Raw genomic sequence first — 23,725 nt, forward strand, 5'->3', positions numbered from 1 at the left:
ATATATATATATATATATATATATATATATATATATATATATATATGTGTATATATATATGTAATATTACTTGACTACATATATAAACGTGATAAAACTGTCTGGATATTCAATAAAACGAAGAAATTTATGAGGTTTTAAATACAATATAACTCGTTATAACGTAAGAAGCTTACACATTTTAACTTTTATACGATAAAATATGATATTTTGCTGTATGCAAATATTGGGTTGATGTATAAGTAATGTCGTATTTTTATGTAATCTGTGGTACATTTTTTTTACCAACTGTGTTAACAGTTGTTCCTTATGTTGTTTTTGTATTATATAAAAGAGGATTTTTTCTAACATTTAATTCAGTTTACCGTTAGCGGTTGCGCTATATAGAGCCCTTGTGATTTTTTTAAATGTCAGAGAAAATTTGTTTTGTACAACGACCAATTTGATTTGTAAGGCTTCTAATTTGGTTTGAAAAACGACCTATTTGATTTGTTAAATGTCTAGTTTGATTTGTGAGGCTTCCAATTTGGTTTTAAAAACGACCAAATTGATTTGTTAAATGTCTAGTTTTATTAGCAAAGCTACCAATTTAGTTTGTAAAACGGCCTTTTGATTTGTTAAATGTCTAGTTTGATTTGTGAAGCTTTCAATTTGGTTTTAAAAACGTCCAAATTGATTAGTTAAATATCTAGTTTGATTTGCAAAGCTACCAATTTAGTTTGTAAAACGGCCTTTTGATTTGTTAAATGTCTAGTTTGATTTGTGAAGCTTTCAATTTGGTTTTAAAAACGTCCAAATTGATTAGTTAAATATCTAGTTTGATTTGCAAAGCTACCAATTTAGTTTGTAAAACGGCCTTTTGATTTGTTAAATGTCTAGTTTGATTTGTGAAGCTTTCAATTTGGTTTTAAAAGCGTCCAAATTGATTAGTTAAATATCTAGTTTGATTTGCAAAGCTACCAATTTGGTTTGTAAAACAACCTATTTGATTTGTTAAATGTCTAATTTGATTTGTGAAACTTCCAATTTGGTTTGAAAAATGTCCAAATTGATTTGTTAAATGTCTAGTTTGATTTTCAAATCTACCAATTCGGTTTGTAAAACGACCTATTTGATTTGTTAAATGTCTAGTTTGATTTGCAAAGCTACCAATTTGGTTTGTAAAACGACCTATTTGATTTGTTAAATGTCTAATTTGATTTGCAAAGCTTCCAATTTGGTTTGTAAAACGACCTATTTGATTTGTTAAATGTCTAGTTTGATTTGCAAAGCTTCCAATTTGGTTTGTAAAACGACCAATTTGATTTGTTAAATGTTTAGTTTGATTTTCAAAGCTTCCGATTTGGTTTGTAAAACGACCTATTTGATTTGTTAAATGTCTAGTTTGATTTGCAAAGCTACCAATTTGGTTTGTAAAACGACCTATTTGATTTGTTAAATGTCTGATTTTTTTGCAAGGCTTCCAATTTGGCTTGTAAAACGTCTATGTTGCACAGAAATAATGAAGGTTCATGTGCAATCAATTAGCAATATCGAAACAACAGACTAATGACATTACCAAAAATAATAATTACTAAATTTCATCACTCTCTTCCCACATATCGATAATGTTATATTGCTGTTTCCCAATAATTTACAATTCCATCTTAGTTTTACGGCGATAATTATTATGTTATGAATTGGCCTTATTTATATTATGACTTATCATGTTATATAGGTACATCGTTAAGAGGAAAGTGCTCACTTTTAATAAAGAACATTAATAATAAATAATAAAAAAACATTACCGCACCCCGATGGTGCATAGGGCACTGCTTCATATAAACGCAGTGTTATCTCGATCGTTTACACATGAAGGAAAGATGATCAGCCCTCCACTTCAGGTACCAGTCCAGGGTAATATTGAATAAATATTAGAGTGAAAAAATCGCTTAAAAAACGGTAGCCGAGCATGCTGACCATTACACTACGGAGGCGGACAAGAATATAGAACATTATGAAACTAATATTATCATAAACATAAACACTTATGATTTTACGCATCTCTTTTGTTTCAATTAAATTGTGCGTACTTGCCCCATGCGCAAATATCGTGGAACAATATAAAAACCCTTTTAATTACTAGCCATAGTACAGTAACACTGTCCAATCAAATTGTCCGCCTCCATAGTATAGTGGTTAGAGCGCTAGGCTACCATGCTGGAGATCCCGCATTCTATTCCCAAGGAGATCATAATAAATATTAGTGATTTTTCGTTCTAATATTTAATTAATATCACCCTGGACTGGTACCGGACGCAAGGCTGATCACCTTCCCTTCGTGTATTTAACGATCAAGATCGCACTGCTTATATACGATACAGTGCCCTATGCACCAATGGGTGCGGATAAGGGTTAAAAGAAAAAAAAGACAGTAATAATCAGAAACATTTTTCCTTATTTCAAGGTTTTCAAAGTTACAATTTATGTCATTTGATGTATTACGACTCACCTGTTAAATATAGGGTTATGAAACTCGAGTTTGGGTGATTCTAATAGCCCGTCTACACGTTCCCGCTTTGAATCGCGCTCACATGTGCGCACTAGTTTGCGCACGTAGTGTGTGCTCTGAAAACTGAAGATTGCGCACAAAAATAGCGTTTTGTGTAAGCGTCGTAGTGCTGAAGAGTTAAACTGCTCACACTTTGCGCGGTGTTTACTTAAGCGTGTAGTCTACGTAAAGGAAATGTGTTTTTCATATCATGTGTAAAAAAAATATTTAGCTCTAGATCACAAGAATTGTTTCAATATACCCTAATACAGGACTATCGTAAAATGTACGACATTAAGAAAAACTCACATTTTACCAAAAACGTTTGAAGAAAAGGTATTGTTTAATTATTTTTTCAAATATCCAAAATATTTTTCAAATGGAGAAAGGACATTCAGGTTTTACCTAAAGAGATCTGTTTCACAGTAAAAAGTTGAATAAGTGGCTTGATATTTATGTTTAATATATTTTGTTATATTTTTAAACATTAAAAACGATCTCCTGAAAAATCATGTTTTTTTATGTATGACGTTCTTGGAAGTAGTGAGCGATGTGTTGCGTCGGTAAACGCAGTGTTATCTTGATCGTTATTAACATGTAGGCAAGGTCACTCCTGCCCTTCAAGGAGCAGTCCAGGGTAAATTGTATAAATAATAGAGTGTAAAATCACAAAGATTTATTTTCATCTCCTCCTCGGGAATCAAACCCGGGACCTTCAGTACGGTAGCTAAGCACGCTAACCATTACACCGCGGAGATGGAAAATGATGTGGAAAGCATCAAAATAGTGTCACAATAGATTTGAAGAAATAGTGGCATTTACCAAGTAAAAGTCAAATTTAAAAATAAGAAAAAAATATGACTTTAATATTAAGGAAGGTAGATGTTTATATCAGTTTAGACCAATGTGGCATTCTATCCTCTCTCCTAACCCCTGTCGACAGTAGCAACAGTAAACAATAATGTAAGAGATAAAAACAATTCGTCATTTGGGCGCATCGCCGACTTGTCTTCCGATAACGGTCTTCGCCACAATGCGGTTTGCGCACAAATACCGAGTAGCCACACGCACAACATTGCGCACAAACTATGTGTGTGTGTGGCCGGACCATGAGAGAAAGAATGACACGTGATTTTTGCAATTATTTGGCGAGTGCATACGTAATAGTAATATAACGCATTCAGGTTACAGGCACCCATAGTACATACCTACATAATATTATTATCTATGTACATAAATATAATGTCAACATTGTGTACTTATTTGTTTTTACACGAATTTGTTACAGAAACCACGTTTGTCAATACGCGTTGCGTTTATACATATACCGTTCTGAAGGTCCCGGTTTCGATTCCCAGGGGGGGAGTCAAATAAATACAAGTGATTTTTTCAGAATAATATTAAATTTATTCAATATTACCCTGGACTGGTACCTGAAGAGGATGGCTGATCACCTTTCCTTCGTGTGTTAACGATCAAAATAACACTCCTTTATATAATACAGTGCCCTATGCACCATCGGGGTGTGGATAAGGGTTTGAAGATTAATATATATATGCATGTATATACAGTGAAAACTCTATCTATCGTTCCTCGAATAATCGTTTTCCCGGATGTGTCGTTTATTTCTTCTACCCCAAATTAATTTCATACAAAAATATCGCGTCGATCGTTTCTATCCACCATTTTACCGCATTCATTGTTTGAATTATGCTTCATATTTGATATAATTTGTCTTTTTTTTACGTTCTTTAAAATTTTCTCAATTTTGTTACATTCGATGACAATATTCCTATGTGTGGGATACAGACTATCGAAAGCTTGTGTGATAGATACAGCAGAAGAGGTCTGAAGATCTTTGGGTTCTGTTCAACTTCGTATTTTTTTGTTATTTAATAAATACATTTATTAACATCTAAAACTTGTATTCTTAAAATTTCAACCTACCAATGGTTATGCAGATTGGGAGGACGGTATTTTTACTCGATCGTTTGTTCTTGTGTATCGACTTCTTAATTCCGCATTCATTTATATATATATATAAATAAATATAAAAAAAAAAAATATATATATATATATATATATATATATATATATATATATATATATATATATATATATATATATATAAATGTATTTACGTATTTATGTGTATATGATCATCATTTCATAGTAATTAAGTAATAATAATTATACACTGTCCTCATTTTTATATAACTTAAGTAATGTAAACCGAATAGTTTAATTTATATTTTCCTTAATGCCAGTTAATTAGTATTATTGATGTTTTCTGCTCCCATCTCTTTATTTTCTTATACAAAAAAAGTGATAAAGAAAAAACTGATGTGAACAATACAAGATGAAATTTTAAATCCACGTTTTTTTATTGAGACTCTACAAAAACAAGTAGAAAATTGTTCCCGCTTGTAATAAAGATAAGTGACGAATTGCACAATTTATTTAGCACAGATTAATAAACGGACCCCGTAGCAAGTACGCCTTATGTAACGTACGAGGTATGTACGATAATAAGAATGAATTTTTAACCGCTTAATACGAGAATATTGTTTATAAGGCTTTATTACACCTACCTTTTTGTGGTAGCCTAACTTAGCGCCATTTAACCACATACTGATTATTTCTTAATTTATATTTACATACTGTTTATTTCTTAATTTCACAACATGTTTAGTGTGTCCGAATATTTGCTCGCAAATCTGGATTTCTCCATTAAGGAGTTGTTTTACATTTTTGAATTCTCAACATAGATAAAATAGAATGACATTTTCGAAGTTTAACTGGTCTAAGTATTCTTCTAACCCTTTTCCACACCTAATGGTGCATATGGCACACTGCATCGTATTGACAGACTGGGTGTAAAAATGGAAATGTTAAAAACAAACCTACCCCGCATAAAATAAATGATTATGGGGGAATTCTCAATATTCAATTTCAGAACGCGGACAACCCCGCAAGAGGTCGGTCATGCCTTCGCACGCGATACAAAAAAAAAAAAAAAATATATATATATATATATATATATATATATATATATATATATATATATATATATATATATATATATATATATATATATATATGTATATATATAACGTGGTAATATTTTCCTTCGTAAATTGGGTGTAAATAATATGTAAAGTGGGTGTACAATAATAAAATAAACAATGTGTAGCTTTGTAATCAAACTTTATAATTAAAGTTTATTCTTAATTTATCTTTATAATATTTTTCTATCTATCTATCTGATTCTGACAGTTCAGAATATTATATTTTTTCTATCTGATGTATTTTGTTTTATTCAGCGCGACGCATGCGACATCTGGTGGTAGATCTGTTTTATGTAGGTACTATGTGTAAGTAAAATGTATAGGTAGGTACCTAGTTATTTTATTACATATATATATATATATATATATATATATATATATATATATATATATATATATATATATATATATATATATATATATATATAATATATATATATATATTTATATAATATTGGTATTTGACTTTTTTCACAAAATATTTAGAGAAAAAATATTTTCTTATTTTCAAAATCATTTAATTATTTCGATGTAAAACTTTTTTTTTCATTGAAAAACGATGTTTTAAGAAAAAAATCATTTACTTAAAATGTTACCTGGATTTAGTGAAAATAAAATTGAGATTTAACGAATACTTGGCCTTAATGGAAAATAAATTTTAAGTCCCTTAGAAAATTTGTCGATATATCAGACTCACCCATGAAGTATTGCAAGTTGTTTTTAAATACTCATACATCAATATGTATTACAATAATAACTAATTGTCATTTCATCTCTACTTTAGAAAGTTCAGATAGATCTTGCAATCAATAAAAGCTCGTCACGTGGATCGTATAAAGAAATCAATAAGTGCATAATGCACTTTTACAGCTCGAGGCGATCTTTTTTTATGCAGTTTTCTTACATCAACAATTTCGGCATATCATGTATGTAATTGATTCGACAAATTAATTAAAATTTATATTGTAACCTTTTGAGTGTGTTTTTGAATTTTTAATTATTGTTCTTGACTCACTAGAACTTCACTAGAGACATCTATTGATCTAAGCATGGAGTTGGCAAAAGAAGGATGAAAGAAGACTGAATGCAATCAAAATGCGATCCCTAAGATGAATGTGCAGCAAAACGTTGTACGATAGATGTTCGAATGGTGAAATAAGGAAACAATGCAAGGCTGAGAAAAACATAATCGATAAAATTGAGAAAGATGTGTTGAGGTGGTTTTGGACATGTGGAACGAATGATATGCGAGGAAAGAAATGTAAAACAAATTTATGAGGCGAATGTAGTTGGAAAGAGAAGCAGAGGAAGAACGAGGAAAATTTGGCGCAATCAGCTGTGTCAAATACTTGAAAGCGGTCAGGTTAGGAGTCGTTATACTCGGCGGGCATGTATGAGGAAATGCATGAAGGTGGAGGAGGCGAAGAATGTTTGCAAAGGCAGAGTGGTGTGGCGTTCTATTCTCTCTGCCTACCCCTGCGGAGAAGCGGCGTCATGGTTAGTTAGTTAGTTAGATATCTCAACATAGATGCAGAAGAATATAGAGGTCTGAGTATTTGAAGGGCTTACTACATGTTATAGGCTGGTTCAAGTGATCACTTTATACACGTGTAACACTCATTAGCAAATTGGTAAAGTAATCATACTTAAACCAGCCTATGACAGGTCGTAAGCCCATAATAATAATAATAATAAACCCTTATCCGCACCCCAATGGTGCATAGGTCACTGCGTCATATAAACGCAGAGTTATCTTGATCGTTTACACATGAAGGAAAGGTGATCAGCCCTCCGCTTCAGGTACCAGTCCAGGGTAATATTGAATAAATATTACAGTGAAAAAATCACTTATATTTATTTGATCCCCCCTGGGAATCGAACCCGGGACCTCCAGAGCGGTAGCCGAGCGTGCTGACCATTACACTACGGAGGCGGACAACTATATTAAAAAAAATTATGTTACTCTTTAAAATAGTATTCTTTTATGAATTTAAACTCACCTCATTACAAATAAAAACTTTTTTTATTTTCACCAATTCACATTTTGTAATTTCAATTTATAAATACACTGTTTATTTATTTTTAAAAATACAAGTATATAAACACTTTTTAAAACACACACTCTTTGCTGTTCAAATTAATTCAATACGAAAAAAAACTTTTTTTTTTATCAGATCACTATGTACCATATATAATTCATATATGATTTTTTTGCTGTAATTTATTATGAGATTATATTATGCCAATGTTTTTTTAAAAATATATTACTGTGTATTTTAGTCAATTTTAATGTTAAATAAGTCTTTTTTTTTATTTTTAGAGCGTCAGAGCTACTTGGAGCGGTGCTCTCGGCGCGGCGGTTCAGAAATGACTGAGGTATTCCCTCAGAAGACATAACTAATGAACTAACTAACACAGGTTTACCTTGACTGGCCATTCAAAAGTTTATCCATCCATTTAAACTCATTAAACCTATGTCTGACTGCAAAATAAAGATTGAGGTAGGTTCGAATGAAAAATCTAACAAAGATATTTAGCTACAACACTTCGAGTGTGTCCAAATACTTGTTCACAAATCTGGATTATCTCCAATTATTGAGTTATTTTTATATATTATTTTTTGACATCTCATCAAAGAGGAAGAAGACGATAATAATAATAATAAGTTTAATAATAATAATTTCAGTAAAAATTATTTGTAAATTGTAAAATAAGTGTAAGTCCCACTCCAAGCACAAGAGCACAAGCACTTTTATATATATATATATATATATATATATATATATATATATATATATATATATATATATATATATATATATATATATATATATATATATATATATATATATATATATATATATATCCAGTACGGTAGACGAGTGTGCTGACCATTACACTATAGCTTTCATACAGTTTTCTTTCATAAGTGTTGTAAAATGTGCCCTCGGCACGGGAAAATCCAGTGAGGGCACATTTTTGTTAATTGTATTTTTTTATGTTGTGTACGATGAAAAATAAATAATAGATAAAAGCTTTCCCTACTCCAACATAGATGACTGTTGTGAACTCACATGTACTGTGTTACGAGTTTGATCAATATATCTGAAAGTTCCAAAAATTGAAGTAGTGGAGTTGTCAATCGCGGTTAGAATTAGTGTAATTTTACCGTAGAGATAGGGGATTCTTCGTTTAATTTTAGGGATAGACAGAGAGGATGGAACGCCACATTCGTCTGACCTGTCATGTCCTGAACATGATTTACATTCAGTAGGCTTTTTACACGACCAGATTAGATGTCGGATTCTACTTAGTCTCCGTAGTGCAATGGTAAGCACATTTGGCTACCATGTTGGAAGTTCGGGATTCGATTGCCAAAATGACTAAAATTTTGTTTTTTATTGAATAGTATTTATATAGTATGAATAGTATATATATATATATATATATATATATATATATATATATATATATATATATATATATATATATATATATATATACATATATATATATATATATATATATATATGTATATATACTTCGAAGTCAAAGGGTTAACCTATGTATAGAATACTTGTTCTAAAGCCTATTTTCTTTTATTTTTTCTTTCTTTTTCTTGTTCCTGAATCCATACTAACTTATTGTCTTTGAAGACTGTTGGGGTCAGCTCTCCTCATCCTCAGGTTGTGGATCCCTCTATCATGGACAACGTCACCTAGCCCATGCCTTCGAATCATTTTTTCTTTTTGCAACATCCATAAAATCTTTGATCTTCCTCTAGAAGTATTACGAGAAAGATCTATAGCGTTTGCTTATACACAATATGTTCAGGTTCTCTGCGTTCTGTGTGCCTATACTATCTCAATTTCCTTTCCTCTACCTTACTTTTGATATTTGCTACAGCCAGGCTTCCACGAACTCCTTATTTTATCTCTAAGGGACACTCCAGCTGACCATGTAAGCATTCGCATTTCAGCAGTTTCTAGTTGCCTAGAGTAGGTGTTATACATCGTCTAGCATTCGGAGCCATTGAGAAGTGCAGGTCTGACATTTGGTAGACATTTTCCTTTAGCTTGGCTGGATTTTTTGGGTCATTTTTGCTGAAATGTTAATATTTTCGCAAAGTTAACTAATCGACTTTCTCAAAATAGCTTTCTCATACGTTTTTTTTAACTTATACAATGGTCAATAGGTTAGTGTGACTTTATAATACTTAAACAAAGCGTTAACGATTATTTTTCATACAACTATTCTTATTTTATTAATTGGGGAAACCAGCGAGAGTAATTGTTCTTGTCATTTGATTGAATTTGAAATATTGCATCATTTAAAAAATCGCGCATCATACTTCTTGCAAAAGTAGGTACGATCAATTCTTTTTGCAAAAGTAGGCCTAAAGTAATAAATTAATTTTCTATAATGTTTTCTATCCATTGATTATATTTTCGACATCTCAAGATAATTGAAGAAGAATATGGAAGTCTGGGCATAAACAGGCCATACGATCGTCATAGGCTTGGTTTTTTTTTTCTCTTTTACTTACTTACAAGGTCATGCTACGGGTAAGGGATTCTTACACTTTTGCTATAGTGCATTCCAGTATGCATTATGTGGGAGGAATATAAAGAGGGTAGAGCAGCGTTCAGCCGCTTCACTCCACTACATTTAGCTCCGCGAATATTGGTCATAGTTATCCTCCTTCACTGTAGTTTTTCATCTCCACAACTATACTGAGATCTTGCCCAATGTTTGAGCTAAACAGGTGGATTCTCCAACTGGAGTGTGATGATCACAACATCGACTCCCTGAACCCGCAGGAGATGCTAAGAAGTGGAGTCGTCACCAAGTTGTACAAGGACTACCATAGGCTTGGTAAAGTTATCACTTTACACACGTGTAACATTCACCAATTCTACCCATGATTGACAACCACACTACTCAATTTTTGGAACTCCTAGATATATTGATCAAACTTGTGACACAGTACATGTAAGTTCACAACAGCCATGTCATAAACATGATAAAAATTACATTTTCGAAAATGGGCCCTAACTGAGATTTTCCGTGCCAAAAGCAGATTTTAAAATACTTATTCATAAAACTATTATATATAAAAGAAAATTGTTATTGATTGGTTTCGCTAAAGAAGCTGTTAGCTTCGAAACCGGTAGACATTATAATTAAGTTATGATAAAATATTTATAGTGATTTTAAAACAAAGTTACTTTTTAATTATAAAATATCCTTTTCATTTATTTTATTTAAGCGTATAATTTGACCAGTTAATTTATTTACAACATTTTGAGTGTGTTCAAATACTTATTCACAAATCTAGATTATTTCCAAATAGAGTTATTTTTATAGTATGCATAAAACTATATTTTAAAAATATTTCCTCATTAGCGATATTTCGGATTTGTGAACAAGTATTTGGACATCCTCAAAATGTTGTATATAATTTTAGACTCATACTTTCGGACATATGTGTAAAAATAATACAATACCCAACAGCAAGATCAAATTTGGCAGTCTGTTCTACTTAATTTATGTTGATAACAAAAATATACTATCTATGATAAGAATTTAAATTACAGATAAAAATGTACAATACATATTTACATAATAAAATTAAATAAATAATTAAAATCAGACAAATGGTCCCAAAATAACGTGGAACAACCTTATTTATTTGAGAGATGCGCAATAAGAAACAGATGAAGTCTGTTAATAATTGAGAACTTCTTCTTCTTCTTTTCTTACCATGTATAAATGTGCATAGAGCACTAAATCAGGCAATGCAGCGGTGTCAATATACGTAATAAATATTCATATATTTTTTTATTAAAGAGAGAAATGTGTGTGTTTTTATTATTTACAAAAATACTTCAATTTCATACTATTTCTGTGAGCCCAAGCGGCTCATTGTAAGAAATAGGTAGCGAATTGGGATATAGTGGATGCAAACCGAGAAACTCTTACTCAAGAGTCCGCGACACTAACCACGGGACCACAACCCGACACGTATGACAGCGAGAACATTTATTATTTACAACATTTTGAGTGTGTAACAAATCTGGGTTTCTCTATTTAGGAATAATATTAAATTTTATAGAGAGTTTACAGGGATTTTCATAAAATCTTAAGTAGTATGGTTGTCAATCATAGGTAGAATGGTTGAATGTTACGCATGTGTAAAGTGATCACCTAACCAAGCCAATGACGGTCATAAGCCCTGTAAATACTTAGAGTTTCATATTCTTTTTTGACAACCACACTACTCAAAAATTTGTAACTCCTAGATACATTGATCTATCTCGTGACACAGTACATGTGAGTTCACAACAGCCATCTATGTTGAAATACGGAAAGCTTTTATTAAGCAGAGTTTTTTTTTATTTGTATGCAAAGTCCAGATTTGTGAACAAGTATTTCGACACACGAAATGTTCTAAGATAAACACTCTCCTTATCATTCATCGTTCCCTTTGTGTAATACCACTTTATAAAACACTACTTTGTGACTACCAGTTTCGGAATAATCATTCAATCATCAGGTCAAATGTTGATTAAAATTAAATTGTTACAGCCTGACATTTATACAAAAATACAATTTTGAAAGAGAGACAGAAGACAAAGTGAACTATGAATGATATTAATAAAACCCTTATCCACACCCCAATGGTGCATAGGGCACTGCGTCATATAAACGCAGTGTTATCTTGATCGTTTACACATGAAGGAAAGGTGATCAGCCCTCCGCTTCAGGTACCAGTCCAGGGTAATATTGAATAAATATTACAGTGAAAAAATTCGTCCCTCGTAGTGCAATGGTCAGCACGCTCGGCTACCGTTCCGGAGGTCCCGGGTTAGATTCCCAAGGGGGGTAAAATAAATATTAGTGATGAATGATAAAGAGAGTATTTTATTACCATACCACAAAGTTTGTAATGCTTTTAATATACAAAATATGATGTAAATGATTTCAATTATTACTTTTTGATATTTGGTAATTTTTTATTAAAGTTTAATGGTTGAGAATATTCGATTAAGTATCAGGCGATCAGAATGTGCGTGGAGATACAGTAGTCGCATAAATATAATATATTACAAGAAGGTAGAATTTTTGGGAAGTCCCAGGTCCAATCAGCGAACAAAGAACTACTAAAACCAGTCTGCAAAACAGGTTAGTAAGTACCTTTATATATAAAATTAATAAACCAACTAATCGCTTCTTCGTATACATAATATGTAAAGCGCTACCGGTTAAAAGAGGTCTTTATCTTTTAAGTTTTTTTGTTGCAAAAATTGACTGCGAGTTAATTACGTCAATACCTATGTTAATAAAGTAATAGTCCGCCTCCGTAGTGTAATGGTCAGCACGCTCGGCTACCGTTCTGGAGGTCCTGGGTTCGATTCCCAGGGGGGTAAAATAAATATAAGTGATTTTTTCACTGTAATATTTATTTAATAGTACCCTGGACTGGTACCTGAAGCGGAAGGCTGATCACCTTTCCTTCATGTGTGAACGATCAAGATAACACTGCGTTTATATGAAGCAGTGCCCTATGCACCATTTGGGCACGGATAAGGGTTTATATATTATATATATATTATATATATATATATATATATATATATATATATATATATATATATATATATATACATATATATATATATATATATATATATATATATATATATATATATATATATATATATATATATATATATATATATATATATATATATATATATATATATTTATATATATATATACATATATATATATATATAATATATATATATATATATATATATATATATATATATATATATATATATATATATATATATATATATATATATATATATATATATATATATATATATATTAAATGTTAATAAAATGTTTTTAAAAAAATTTATTGTCATCATTCATCTTTAAGGTTGGTTATTTTTCAATTTCTATAATTCTCTGTGCAAAATCATATTTTCGAGTCATTTGTATGACACGACATCTAAATGCTCTTCCTGACTGAACTTCATTGTTACAATTATATTCACAACATTTTGAGTGTGTCCAAATACTTGTTCACAAATCTGGATTATCTCCAATTATAGGAGTTTTATAATCCAGATTTGTGAACCAGTATTTCAACACACTCAAAATGTTGGGAATAAATTAACTAGATTAAAAAAAATGTCTAAAATGTCTAAAAAAAATGGTAAATTAAAAAACCAGTCTGATGATGTCGGTAACGATGAAACCCGGTCGCTGGTCAAATAAAAATAAAGTGGCAAAGCTAAAAATATTGGTTTCAATCTAATAATATATTAAAATGCAATTCCATCACGAAGTGTCATTGGATAATATAAATCTTTTTATAAATTAACTGGTTAAAAATTATATGCTAAAATAATAAGAACGAAAATGATGTTTTCTGGCGTTTCTCATGTCGCTCACTCCTTTCAACAACGTCTTATATCAAAAATCGTCATTTTTCAGCTGTGCATGTTTTCGGAATTTCGGTTTCCTATAAATTGTACTATATCCAAGCAAAAGCGGTTTATTTTAAACTTAATATTTACCCGCTACAGGGCAGAGGGTGTTCTAGCATTTTGAAGAAAGGGTATTGTTTACATAAATATACTAAATATTTTTCAAATGGAGAAAAAATATTCAGGTTTTACCTTAAAAGATTTGTTGCACAGTAAAAAGTTAATAAGTAGCTTGATATTTATTTTTTATACAATGTATAAAATGTGTGTTGAGATGGTTTGGACATGTGGAACGAATGAGTGAGGATAGAACGGTAAAACGGATTTATGAGGCGAATGTTAAAGGGAAAAGAAGCAGAGGAAGACCGAGAAAAACATGGCACGATCAGGTATGCCAAATACTTGAAAGTGGTCAGGTTAGGAGTCGTAACAATCGGCGGGTATGTATGAGGAGATGCATGAAAGTGGAAGAGGCGAAGAATGATTGCAAGGACAGAGTGGTGTGGCGCTCTATTCTCTCTGCCTACCCCTGCGGGGAAGTGGCGTGATGGTTAGTTAGTTAGTTAGTTAGTTATTACAATCATCGTTTCCATTTTTTCCCATGGCGTCCAATAAAATTCATACAAGCCACTACTCTACTAAAACCTGTCCTGTCGCATTATCTGTGCATTTATCTTGTTCTATCATTATCCAATACCATATTTTCTCAAAAGTTTCCAAAGTATCTCTCTCTTTGTCATCGTCCGTATTAAAGTACCAAATAAAAAATGGTCAGATATTATCATGTTTGGACTTGCATGTCCGGGGAATCCCAAACGCGTCATCAAGTTGGAAGGGAAGACATCATTGAAATATTAATCGGAATTAAATAGACGTTTATTTCCACTTCAAACGAATACCGGAAATCAATTTAAACATATTCATACCTACGTCAGTGAAAGTGTTATCATACGTTAGGCACTAGAGTATCACATATCGCTCACTCCTTTCAACAACGTAATATATAAAAAAAACTTAATTTTTTAGGAGATCGATTTTAAAGTTTAAAAATATAATAAAATGTATTAAAAATAAATATCAAGCCACTTATTGAATTTTTTACTGTGCAACAGATCTTTTAAGGTAAAACCTGAATGTTGTTTCTCCAATTGAAAAATATTTAGTATATTAAAAAAAAATAATTAACACTTCCTCTGCGATGGTGGGTCTGGTCAGACCCACCATCGCGGAAAATTATTGATTACGTAATAGGTAATTTGTTTACGTCGTTTTCCTTGAGTTTAATCGTTCTTCAAAAAATTACCTACAAATTGAGATACAAACGAAAATTATTGGACCAGATTCAAATGAGTTATTTAAAAAAAAAAGAACAAATAAAATATCAAAAATCATATTGAGTAAGGTCAGTTGATCGCTATCAATGTGTTAGTGTGCCGTCTGCCGTGATTTTGAAATCCCAAAAACAAAAGCATACATTGTCAATCTTTGGCGATTGTTTCCGTTTATTGTTTTTTTTTTATATTTGTTTTTAACTGATTTATTTGTTTACTTGTATGACGGATTAAATATCATATATATAGACTATAAGGTAAATCTACATTTAAAAAATATTAATATTACAAAACACAGACCTTCACAATAAACTGTTTTATATTTGAACGATTTCTAGTTTTATTTTTTTTAAATCTTTTCGATACTTTACCACAATGGCAGGAAAAAAATAATTATCTCATGACGAGATTGAACGACTTTTGGACAGTTCTAAAAGTGAAAGAAAAGTGAGAGAATAGCGCAGATGACAGTGATTTAGAATTCAAAAACCTTAGATTCAGAATTTGAAAGTGCAACGGAAAACGTGGTTTTATAAGAAATGTCAGTAAGTGATAAAAACATCGATTTCAACAAGAAAAGTACCGATTGTCCTCTTATTTTTTGGTAACAATTTATTGGTCAATAATAAAATTAAATATCATACCTATTATGTCTAACGAACTTGTATATAAAATTTTTATAATAATTAGTTTTATTTGGTTTCGTACAAAATTGTATTCATAATTTCTAAAACCTGCAAAATGTTTATGTAAGAAATGGCGAACTTTAAATGAATATTTACACCATTTTGGGCAATTCCGTATATATTTTTCAATGAAAATTTAAATATTTTCACTGTATTTAAAATGAATTTTAATTGCATTATGGACAAAAATTTATCTTGAAATATTAACTCAAAATCCTAGAATCATTTTGTGGTTTTTGGAGCTAACTGCCACGTTTTATATTTGAAGATAATTACTTAGTTGCATTTTGTTAATAATTCTATCTGTTATGATGTTGACTTAAATATAGTTATGAAATTAAAAACACAAATTATTTGAATTCAGTAAAAATAAAAATGTTTACAATCACTGCTTCATTGCCAACCATGCTACATGCGCGTGTGACATGCTCCGCGGTAGTAGTGAGTATATAAATTAGTTAGTCTGTGGTAGTGAGCCGAAGCGCGCGGTCGCGTTTGGATGTAAAATTATGCGCTTGGATAATTTAATTTCAAAACTATCAAAAACTTGAAAATTCTCATACAAAACTTATGACACATTATCCTATTGCTATGTAGGCTATTTTGAATAATATATAAAATATAAAAACCCGACGAAAAACGCCTAAAAGGCGATTTCTGTACTGGGTCAGATCAGACCCACCACCGCTGGGCGCGTTTTGTTTGAGGCCATCGCGCTTTAGGTGTTAAACAAAACCTTTTCTTCAAAATGCTAAAACAACACTTTCTGCCCTGTAGCGGGTAAATATTAAGCTAAAATTATGCCGCTTGTGCTAAGATATAGTACATTTTCTGGGCATTCCGAGAACACGCACAACTGAAAATTGACTTTTTTTATAAATGACGTTGTTGAAAGGAGTGAGTGATATATGATATTATAAATAAACAACCTATCGGCGAATTCTTCAAACGAGCTTGACATTTAATTTTAACTTAACAAAATACCTCCAAACACATCCTTTTCCGGTCATTCGAAAAAAACTTTTCATATATTTTGAAGGAGTAATGATTGATGTAATGATTTTTATTAAAAATTGATATAAGGTAAATAAAAAGTAATAAATCAATTCAATGAAAATAATTATTTGGGTTCTCTCAAACGAATGTGCGGCAAAACGATGCGTGATAGATTTTCGAATGGTGAAATACGGAAAGAATGTATAGATGAGAAAAACATTATAAATAAAATAAATATTTACAAAAAAATTGACACATATACCACTAACAACGTAGCTTCCGAAACTAGTCGTGTGTTACGAAATAAAACTCAATCAGAAATCAATTTAAATTATTTCATTAATTGATTCGGCAGTCACATTGTGGTAAAATCTATCCATTTTTAATTAATGTTTTACTTAGTAAATACCACTATTTCTTAAAATCTACTGTGACACGTGTTTCGATGCATTCCGCATCATTTTCAAACACTGTAAAACGGTATTTGAAATACGGACGTAATACGGTGTTTGAAAATGATGCGGAATGCATCGAAACACGTGTCACAGTACATTTTAAGAAATAGTGGTATTTACTAAGTAAAACATTAATTTTAAAAAAATAATAAAATTAATAAAATGTGTTGAGATGGATTGGACTTATACGTTTTAATTTAAATTATAACTAACTGACTAACTAACCATACGCCGCTTTTCCACAGGCGTAGGCAGAGAGAATAGAACGCCACACTCTCTGTATTAACATTATTGGCCTATTCATGCATCTCCTCATACATACCCGCCGATTATTTCGTTTCCTGACCACATTCGAGTTCTTGACATACCTGATCATGCCAAGTTCTTCTCGGTCTTTCTCTGCTCCTTATAGTAACCACCACAACACTCCATTTTATAGATAAATAATATAAATAAATGTACAATAGACTGATGATTATTTTATGTGGATGAATTTAGGTTACAGGAAGTGAAATTATGTCTCATCTTTTAAGGATCTCATAATTCTGAATTAATTCAATTTAAAGAGGTTATCACGTTACGTATTCGTGACAATAAGGAAAAAATATAACGGTAGGTCATTGGACGTTTGATGAGGAAACAAGTGTCATAAAAAACAAGAATTTCCAATTACAAGAAAAAAAAAGTTATTTTTTTCGCTATAAAAACAAGGTGAAAAATTTTGTCACAAAATTTATTTTTATGTAAAATTAGAATGTTACCTTCTTTTACAATTTAAAATATAAAATGGAAAATCACAAAGTTAGTGCTTCAAATCGGCAGTCACTTTGTGGTAAAATCTATCCATTTTTAATTAATGTTTTACTTATTTTAATAAAAAATTAAACACTTGAATAATCCACTTAATTGAGTTTTATTTTTATTTACGACTAGTTTCGAAAACGACTATTGTTTTCATCTTCTGGTACAAATTAAAACAGTTAACAATAGTCAGTTTTAATTTGTACCAGACGATGAAAACAACTGTCGTTTTCGAAACTAGTCGTAAATAAAAATAAAACTCAATTAAGTGGATTATTCAAGTGTTTAATTTTTATTAAAATAATCATGTCATTCCACAAAGTTAATGCCGAATCAATAAATAATATAATGTTTTACTTAGTAAATACCACTATTCCTTAAAATCTACTGTGACACGTGTTTCGATGCATTCCGCATCATTTTCAAACACCGTACGTGAAGCTAATTCTAAATTTTAGAGTTGGGTCCTTGGGACGTTCAACCTTCAACCTCCAACGTCCCAAGGACCCAACTCTAAAGTTTGGAATTAGCTTCATATACGGTGTTTGAAAATGATGCGGAATGTATCGAAACACGTGTCACAGTAGATTTTAAGAAATAGTGGTATTTACTAAGTAAAACATTAATTTAAAATAAAATAAAATTTAGACTCAAAAAATCAATATTTTTACATTTAATATATAAAATAAAGATTTTTTGACAAAGTAGGTATTCTTAAAATCAATATTGAGCGTGATTACTCTGATAATGTCGTGAAAGTAAGGAAACTTGATTTTTTGTGTTGATATTTGGAAACAGAAATTTGAATAATCGTAAGTCGTAAGATTATTTTTGTAAAATAATATTATAAAATAAGTTTTAGAAGTTTTTAGGACTTACCAATTTATATTTTTTCCTTGTATTCACACTTCGTAATAACACAAAATAAATCGATCATCACTTTAAATAGATTTATTTATTTTTATCTATTACATTCATCACAATGTTTGAGATAAAATTTAAAGAAATTATTTCAAACAGATTTTTTATCTTTGATTGTATAATAATTACGATGTTTTTTTAAAGATATTTATCAATTTCCTCAAAAATATGTATCAATTGTAATGATACATCGTCTCAAATCGATTGCAAATATATTTTTAAGTCGCCCATGGAGTGTGATGAAAAATATGTAAATTATTATATGTATTAAAGGTCCCAAAAGTAGAGACTTTTTCCAAAAACTGCGATTCTCCAACTATTTAAGGGTGAAAATGACCTTAATCTAAATAAAAGCTTATCTTTGAGTTATAAATATGACTTAACAATACCAAAATGCAATACCAAACGATTCCAACAGAACTTCAAATATTTGGGAAGTACTTCAACAACCTTCCTACAGACATAAAAAAATTGATGACTTTAAAATGCTAAAAAATAAATAAAATGAATTTTATAAATGTTAATCTAAAAAAGAAAAAAAAAAGGAAAAAATTCAATAAAATTAAATTGAAAATTGTAAGACAAGTGTAAGTCCCACTCCAAGCACAAGAGCTCAGTCTCATTTTTGGAGAGACTGCATTGGTTATTTTAAGACTGTTAGAAATGTTTAGAAAATTAATTAAAATTGTAAAAACAGTTTTAAAAATGATCTAATATTTATTACTTTTATTTATATATGTATCCTTTTCTACTCGCATGTCCGAAAGCTAAACTGGCAGTGCACAACGGAGTTTGGTTCTAACCGTAATGTAAGGAAGTGAAGCATGGAGTTGGCAGAAGAAGGATGAAAGCAGATTAAATGCGATCTCTCTGACGAATGTGCGGAAAAACTATGACAGGTGTTCGTAATTTATATAAAGACAGCATTCAAGGCATTATTGATAAAATTAAGAAAGGTACGTTGAGATTGTTTGGGCATGTGAATCGAATGGGTGAAGATAAGGTGGAAGTGTTTGGTAATAGAAGCAGAGGAAGACCGAGGAAACCTTGGCATTATCAAGTATTTCAAATACTGGAAAGTGATCAGTTCAGGAGTCGAGCAATAGGCGGCTTTGTATGAGTGTGGTGATGTATTAATGTGAAAGAGGCGAAGATTATTTGCAAAGGCAGATTGGTGCGGAATACTGTTCTCGAGCCGAGGTTAAACACGCACTAGGCTCGGCACGTAACGCACGTTTGTGCTGAAACCTTTAGTGCATGTTGGTCTTCGGGTCGACCAAAAATCGCATGTGTAGTTTTAAGTGTGTAAATAGTGCTATGGTAGTGAAGGGTAGTATTGTTTGCATGCTTTGGTAGTGATTGTCCTGACGAAGAGACGGGTACATCTCGAAACCGGTAGCCATAAAAATCTCGGTGAGTGGTTATATACTAATATTATTAATATGTTTATTGTTTTTTTGCGATTTTTCTAATTCATCACGATCACGTACATCGATCGAGGAGATGTCCGATTTTGATTCTGTACGATTCAGGTAATGTTACTTATTATCAAGTGATAATAAGTAGGTAAGTACCTATATGATGCAATTATCATTTTGAGTACAAAGTTAGTTTTCAGCGCGTGTTTATAAAACATTTAACACATTTTATAAAACTTCATAAAATAAATCTGGAAATTCGTTTTATCACTTTTATTTTTATAATTTATATTTGCAGCACTAACTTTGTGATTTTCCTTTTCATAATTAAAATGTTACTTTGTTTTAAAATCACTATATATTATTATAACTTAATTATAATATCTACCGGTTTCGAAGCTAACCGCTTCTTTATCAAGACTGATTAATTTTAGTATTAATCAGTCTTGATAAAGAAGCGGTTAGCTTCGAAACCGGTAGACAATATAATTAAGTTATAATAAATATTTATAGTGATTTTAAAACAAAGTTATATTTTAATTATAAACTTTTATCTTTAATAATTTTTTTAACCGGTTTTGACAAGAACCTTGTCATCTTCAGGGATAGACTTGTTGCAAGTCTTAAATTTCCTGAATGTTTTTTGCTGGTGCTTTTTGGCACATTTTATGAAACTTTATAAAATAAAACTGGGGTACGATTTTCGATACCTACGTTATAAAAGTGGCTGATTGTAGCGCTGCCAGCTGGGAACATGGTGAAGTATTTATTTAGCTTAGTCCGTTCGCACATCTTCTTTCATATAAAGAAGACCGATAAATTTTTCATATTAAGTTGAGACACCTTTAAATTGACATCTCATCCGTAGGGTAAATAATCCTGTGTCTGATATATTCAATAATATAAATATTTATAAAATTAAACACATTTGTTTTAACCACTTTTTATTATTAACCTACCGGTTTCGACAAGAACCTTGTCATCATCAGGGTTTATTAAATTCTAAAACATTAAAACATTAAAATATTCAATAACATTATCTTACCAAAAGCTTCTACACACAACGGCTGTCCAAACTTAAAACACCGTGAGGGACATTTTTTTTTTAAACGTTTTTTTGCATTTTTTGACTAATTAGAATCTACTTAGCCCAAAAAAAAATTTAAAAAAACGTTTTTAAAAAAAGTCCCTTACTGTGTTTTAAGTTTGGACAGCCGACAAGCTTTGTGTGTGGAAACTTTTGGTAAGAGAATATAATTGAGTATTTTGATGTTTTAGAATTTAATAAACCCTGATGATAACAAGGATCTTGTTGAAACCGGTAGGTTAAAAAGTGTATGTATAATTTTTTTAAAGTGGTTAAAACAAAGGTGTATAATTTTATAAAGTTTATGAAATATGCCACAAAGTATCTGCGAAAAACCTTCAAGAATAATATAAAAAATATAAATATTATTAATATTTTTGATAAACTAATTTGTGATCATATTGTATTCACTTTTTTACTAATTAAATAATAATTCATGATTTTATAATTCGGTGATAAATCATTTTTATCGGATTTTGTTAAATACTTCAGACAGAACACACTAAGTCTGTACTTATTGTTTTTATTTGCTGTACCCTGTACACTGAAATTTATTCACTATTTACTTTTTTTCACTATTTTACATTTCAAGTGTTTCAAAAAATATGGATATTTTGTTTTATTTACTTTGTGATAAGACATGATGAAATTTAAAAGAAAACATTTGTTTTTTCCCACTTGAGTTGTAAAAAACAATTGTTTTCTTTTCAATATTGTGTTTATTTTATAATCTAATTTTCTATTGTAAGATTTTTGCATCTAACTTCATATAACATATTGTGTTGCGGGCTTGATTCCTGCCTGTTACAAAATTAATTCATAAATTTTTTTTCCATTGGTTTGGGTGTATGTAATGTATTGTTCACATCTAACTTCCCTTTCCAAACTGAAAGGAAACCCAAAGAAATCACAAGACAATCGTCACACTTCCAGTACACTTACAAAAATTGTCATTTTAATAAAATATAAATATATGTATTTATATATATATATATATATATATATATATATATATATATATATATATATATATATATATATTTTTATATATATATATATATATATATATATATATATATATATATATATATATATATATATATATATATATATATATATATATATATATATATATATATATATATATATATATATATATATATATATATATATATATATATATATATATATATATATATATATATATATATATATATATATACGATGAAACAAAATGTTCTAGATTTTGATACTAATTTAATCATATAACGTTAAATAAGGAAAAAAATCTAACGAACAAGTAAGGAAAGAACGGTTAAACTAATTTATAACGAAAAAGTAGTTGAAAATGAAGCAGAGGAAGACACAGGAAAACTTGACATGATCAGGTATGTAAAACACTTTGATGTGGTCATATTATGAGTCGAAATAATCGGCAGGTATGTATGAGGAGATGCGTGAATCTGAAAGATGCGAAGAATGTTTGCAAAGACAGAGTAGTGTGGCATTATATTCTCTCTGCCTACCACTGCAAGGAAGCGGCGCGATAGTTACTAAGTTAGTTACTTAATGTTAACTGTATTTTTTAAACAACTTGCATCACATTTGCAAGAGATTTTTGGTCATTACATTACAATAAATTGCCAGATTTCATCCGCTGTTCGGTCCACAAAGACAATATCCTGAATGTGAGGTCATGAAGACCATTTTCGGTGTAACTTAATAGTATAACATGACAAATCGGGTAAAATTATCCATAAAAAGTAGCCATTATGCGCGAACCTAACAGGATATAGCCAAGAGACTTCCGGGTCCATTGAAGATCGTCCTTCATCAGCTCGCACGTTCGTCACAGTATTGCAGACCAGTGACCTTCGATGTGATTGGGAAAATTACACAATGGCTATTTGAACGGTTAGGCACTTAGT

General features: G+C 30.5%; 1 protein-coding gene across 2 annotated transcripts in view; it reads right to left on the reverse strand.

Moving 5' to 3' along the window:
* LOC148307065 (multicopper oxidase 3-like) overlaps positions 1-23,725 on the reverse strand; it is an 81,956-nt gene that overhangs the window by 29,190 nt on the left and 29,041 nt on the right. Inside the window, exon 1 of one of the 2 annotated variants that reach the window (XM_088263979.1) lies at positions 7,599-7,934. The exons of the other annotated variant lie outside the window; for it this stretch is intronic. The gene's annotated coding sequence lies outside the window, so the exon portion shown is untranslated. Of the gene's footprint in view, positions 1-7,598; positions 7,935-23,725 lie in introns of those variants that run through there. 2 annotated transcript variants of the gene reach the window in all.

This window comes from Brachycentrus maculatus, unplaced genomic scaffold, assembly GCF_059751285.1.
Source record: "Brachycentrus maculatus isolate JH-2025_06_01 unplaced genomic scaffold, ASM5975128v1 h1tg000211l, whole genome shotgun sequence".
Lineage (NCBI taxonomy): Eukaryota > Metazoa > Arthropoda > Insecta > Trichoptera > Brachycentridae > Brachycentrus > Brachycentrus maculatus.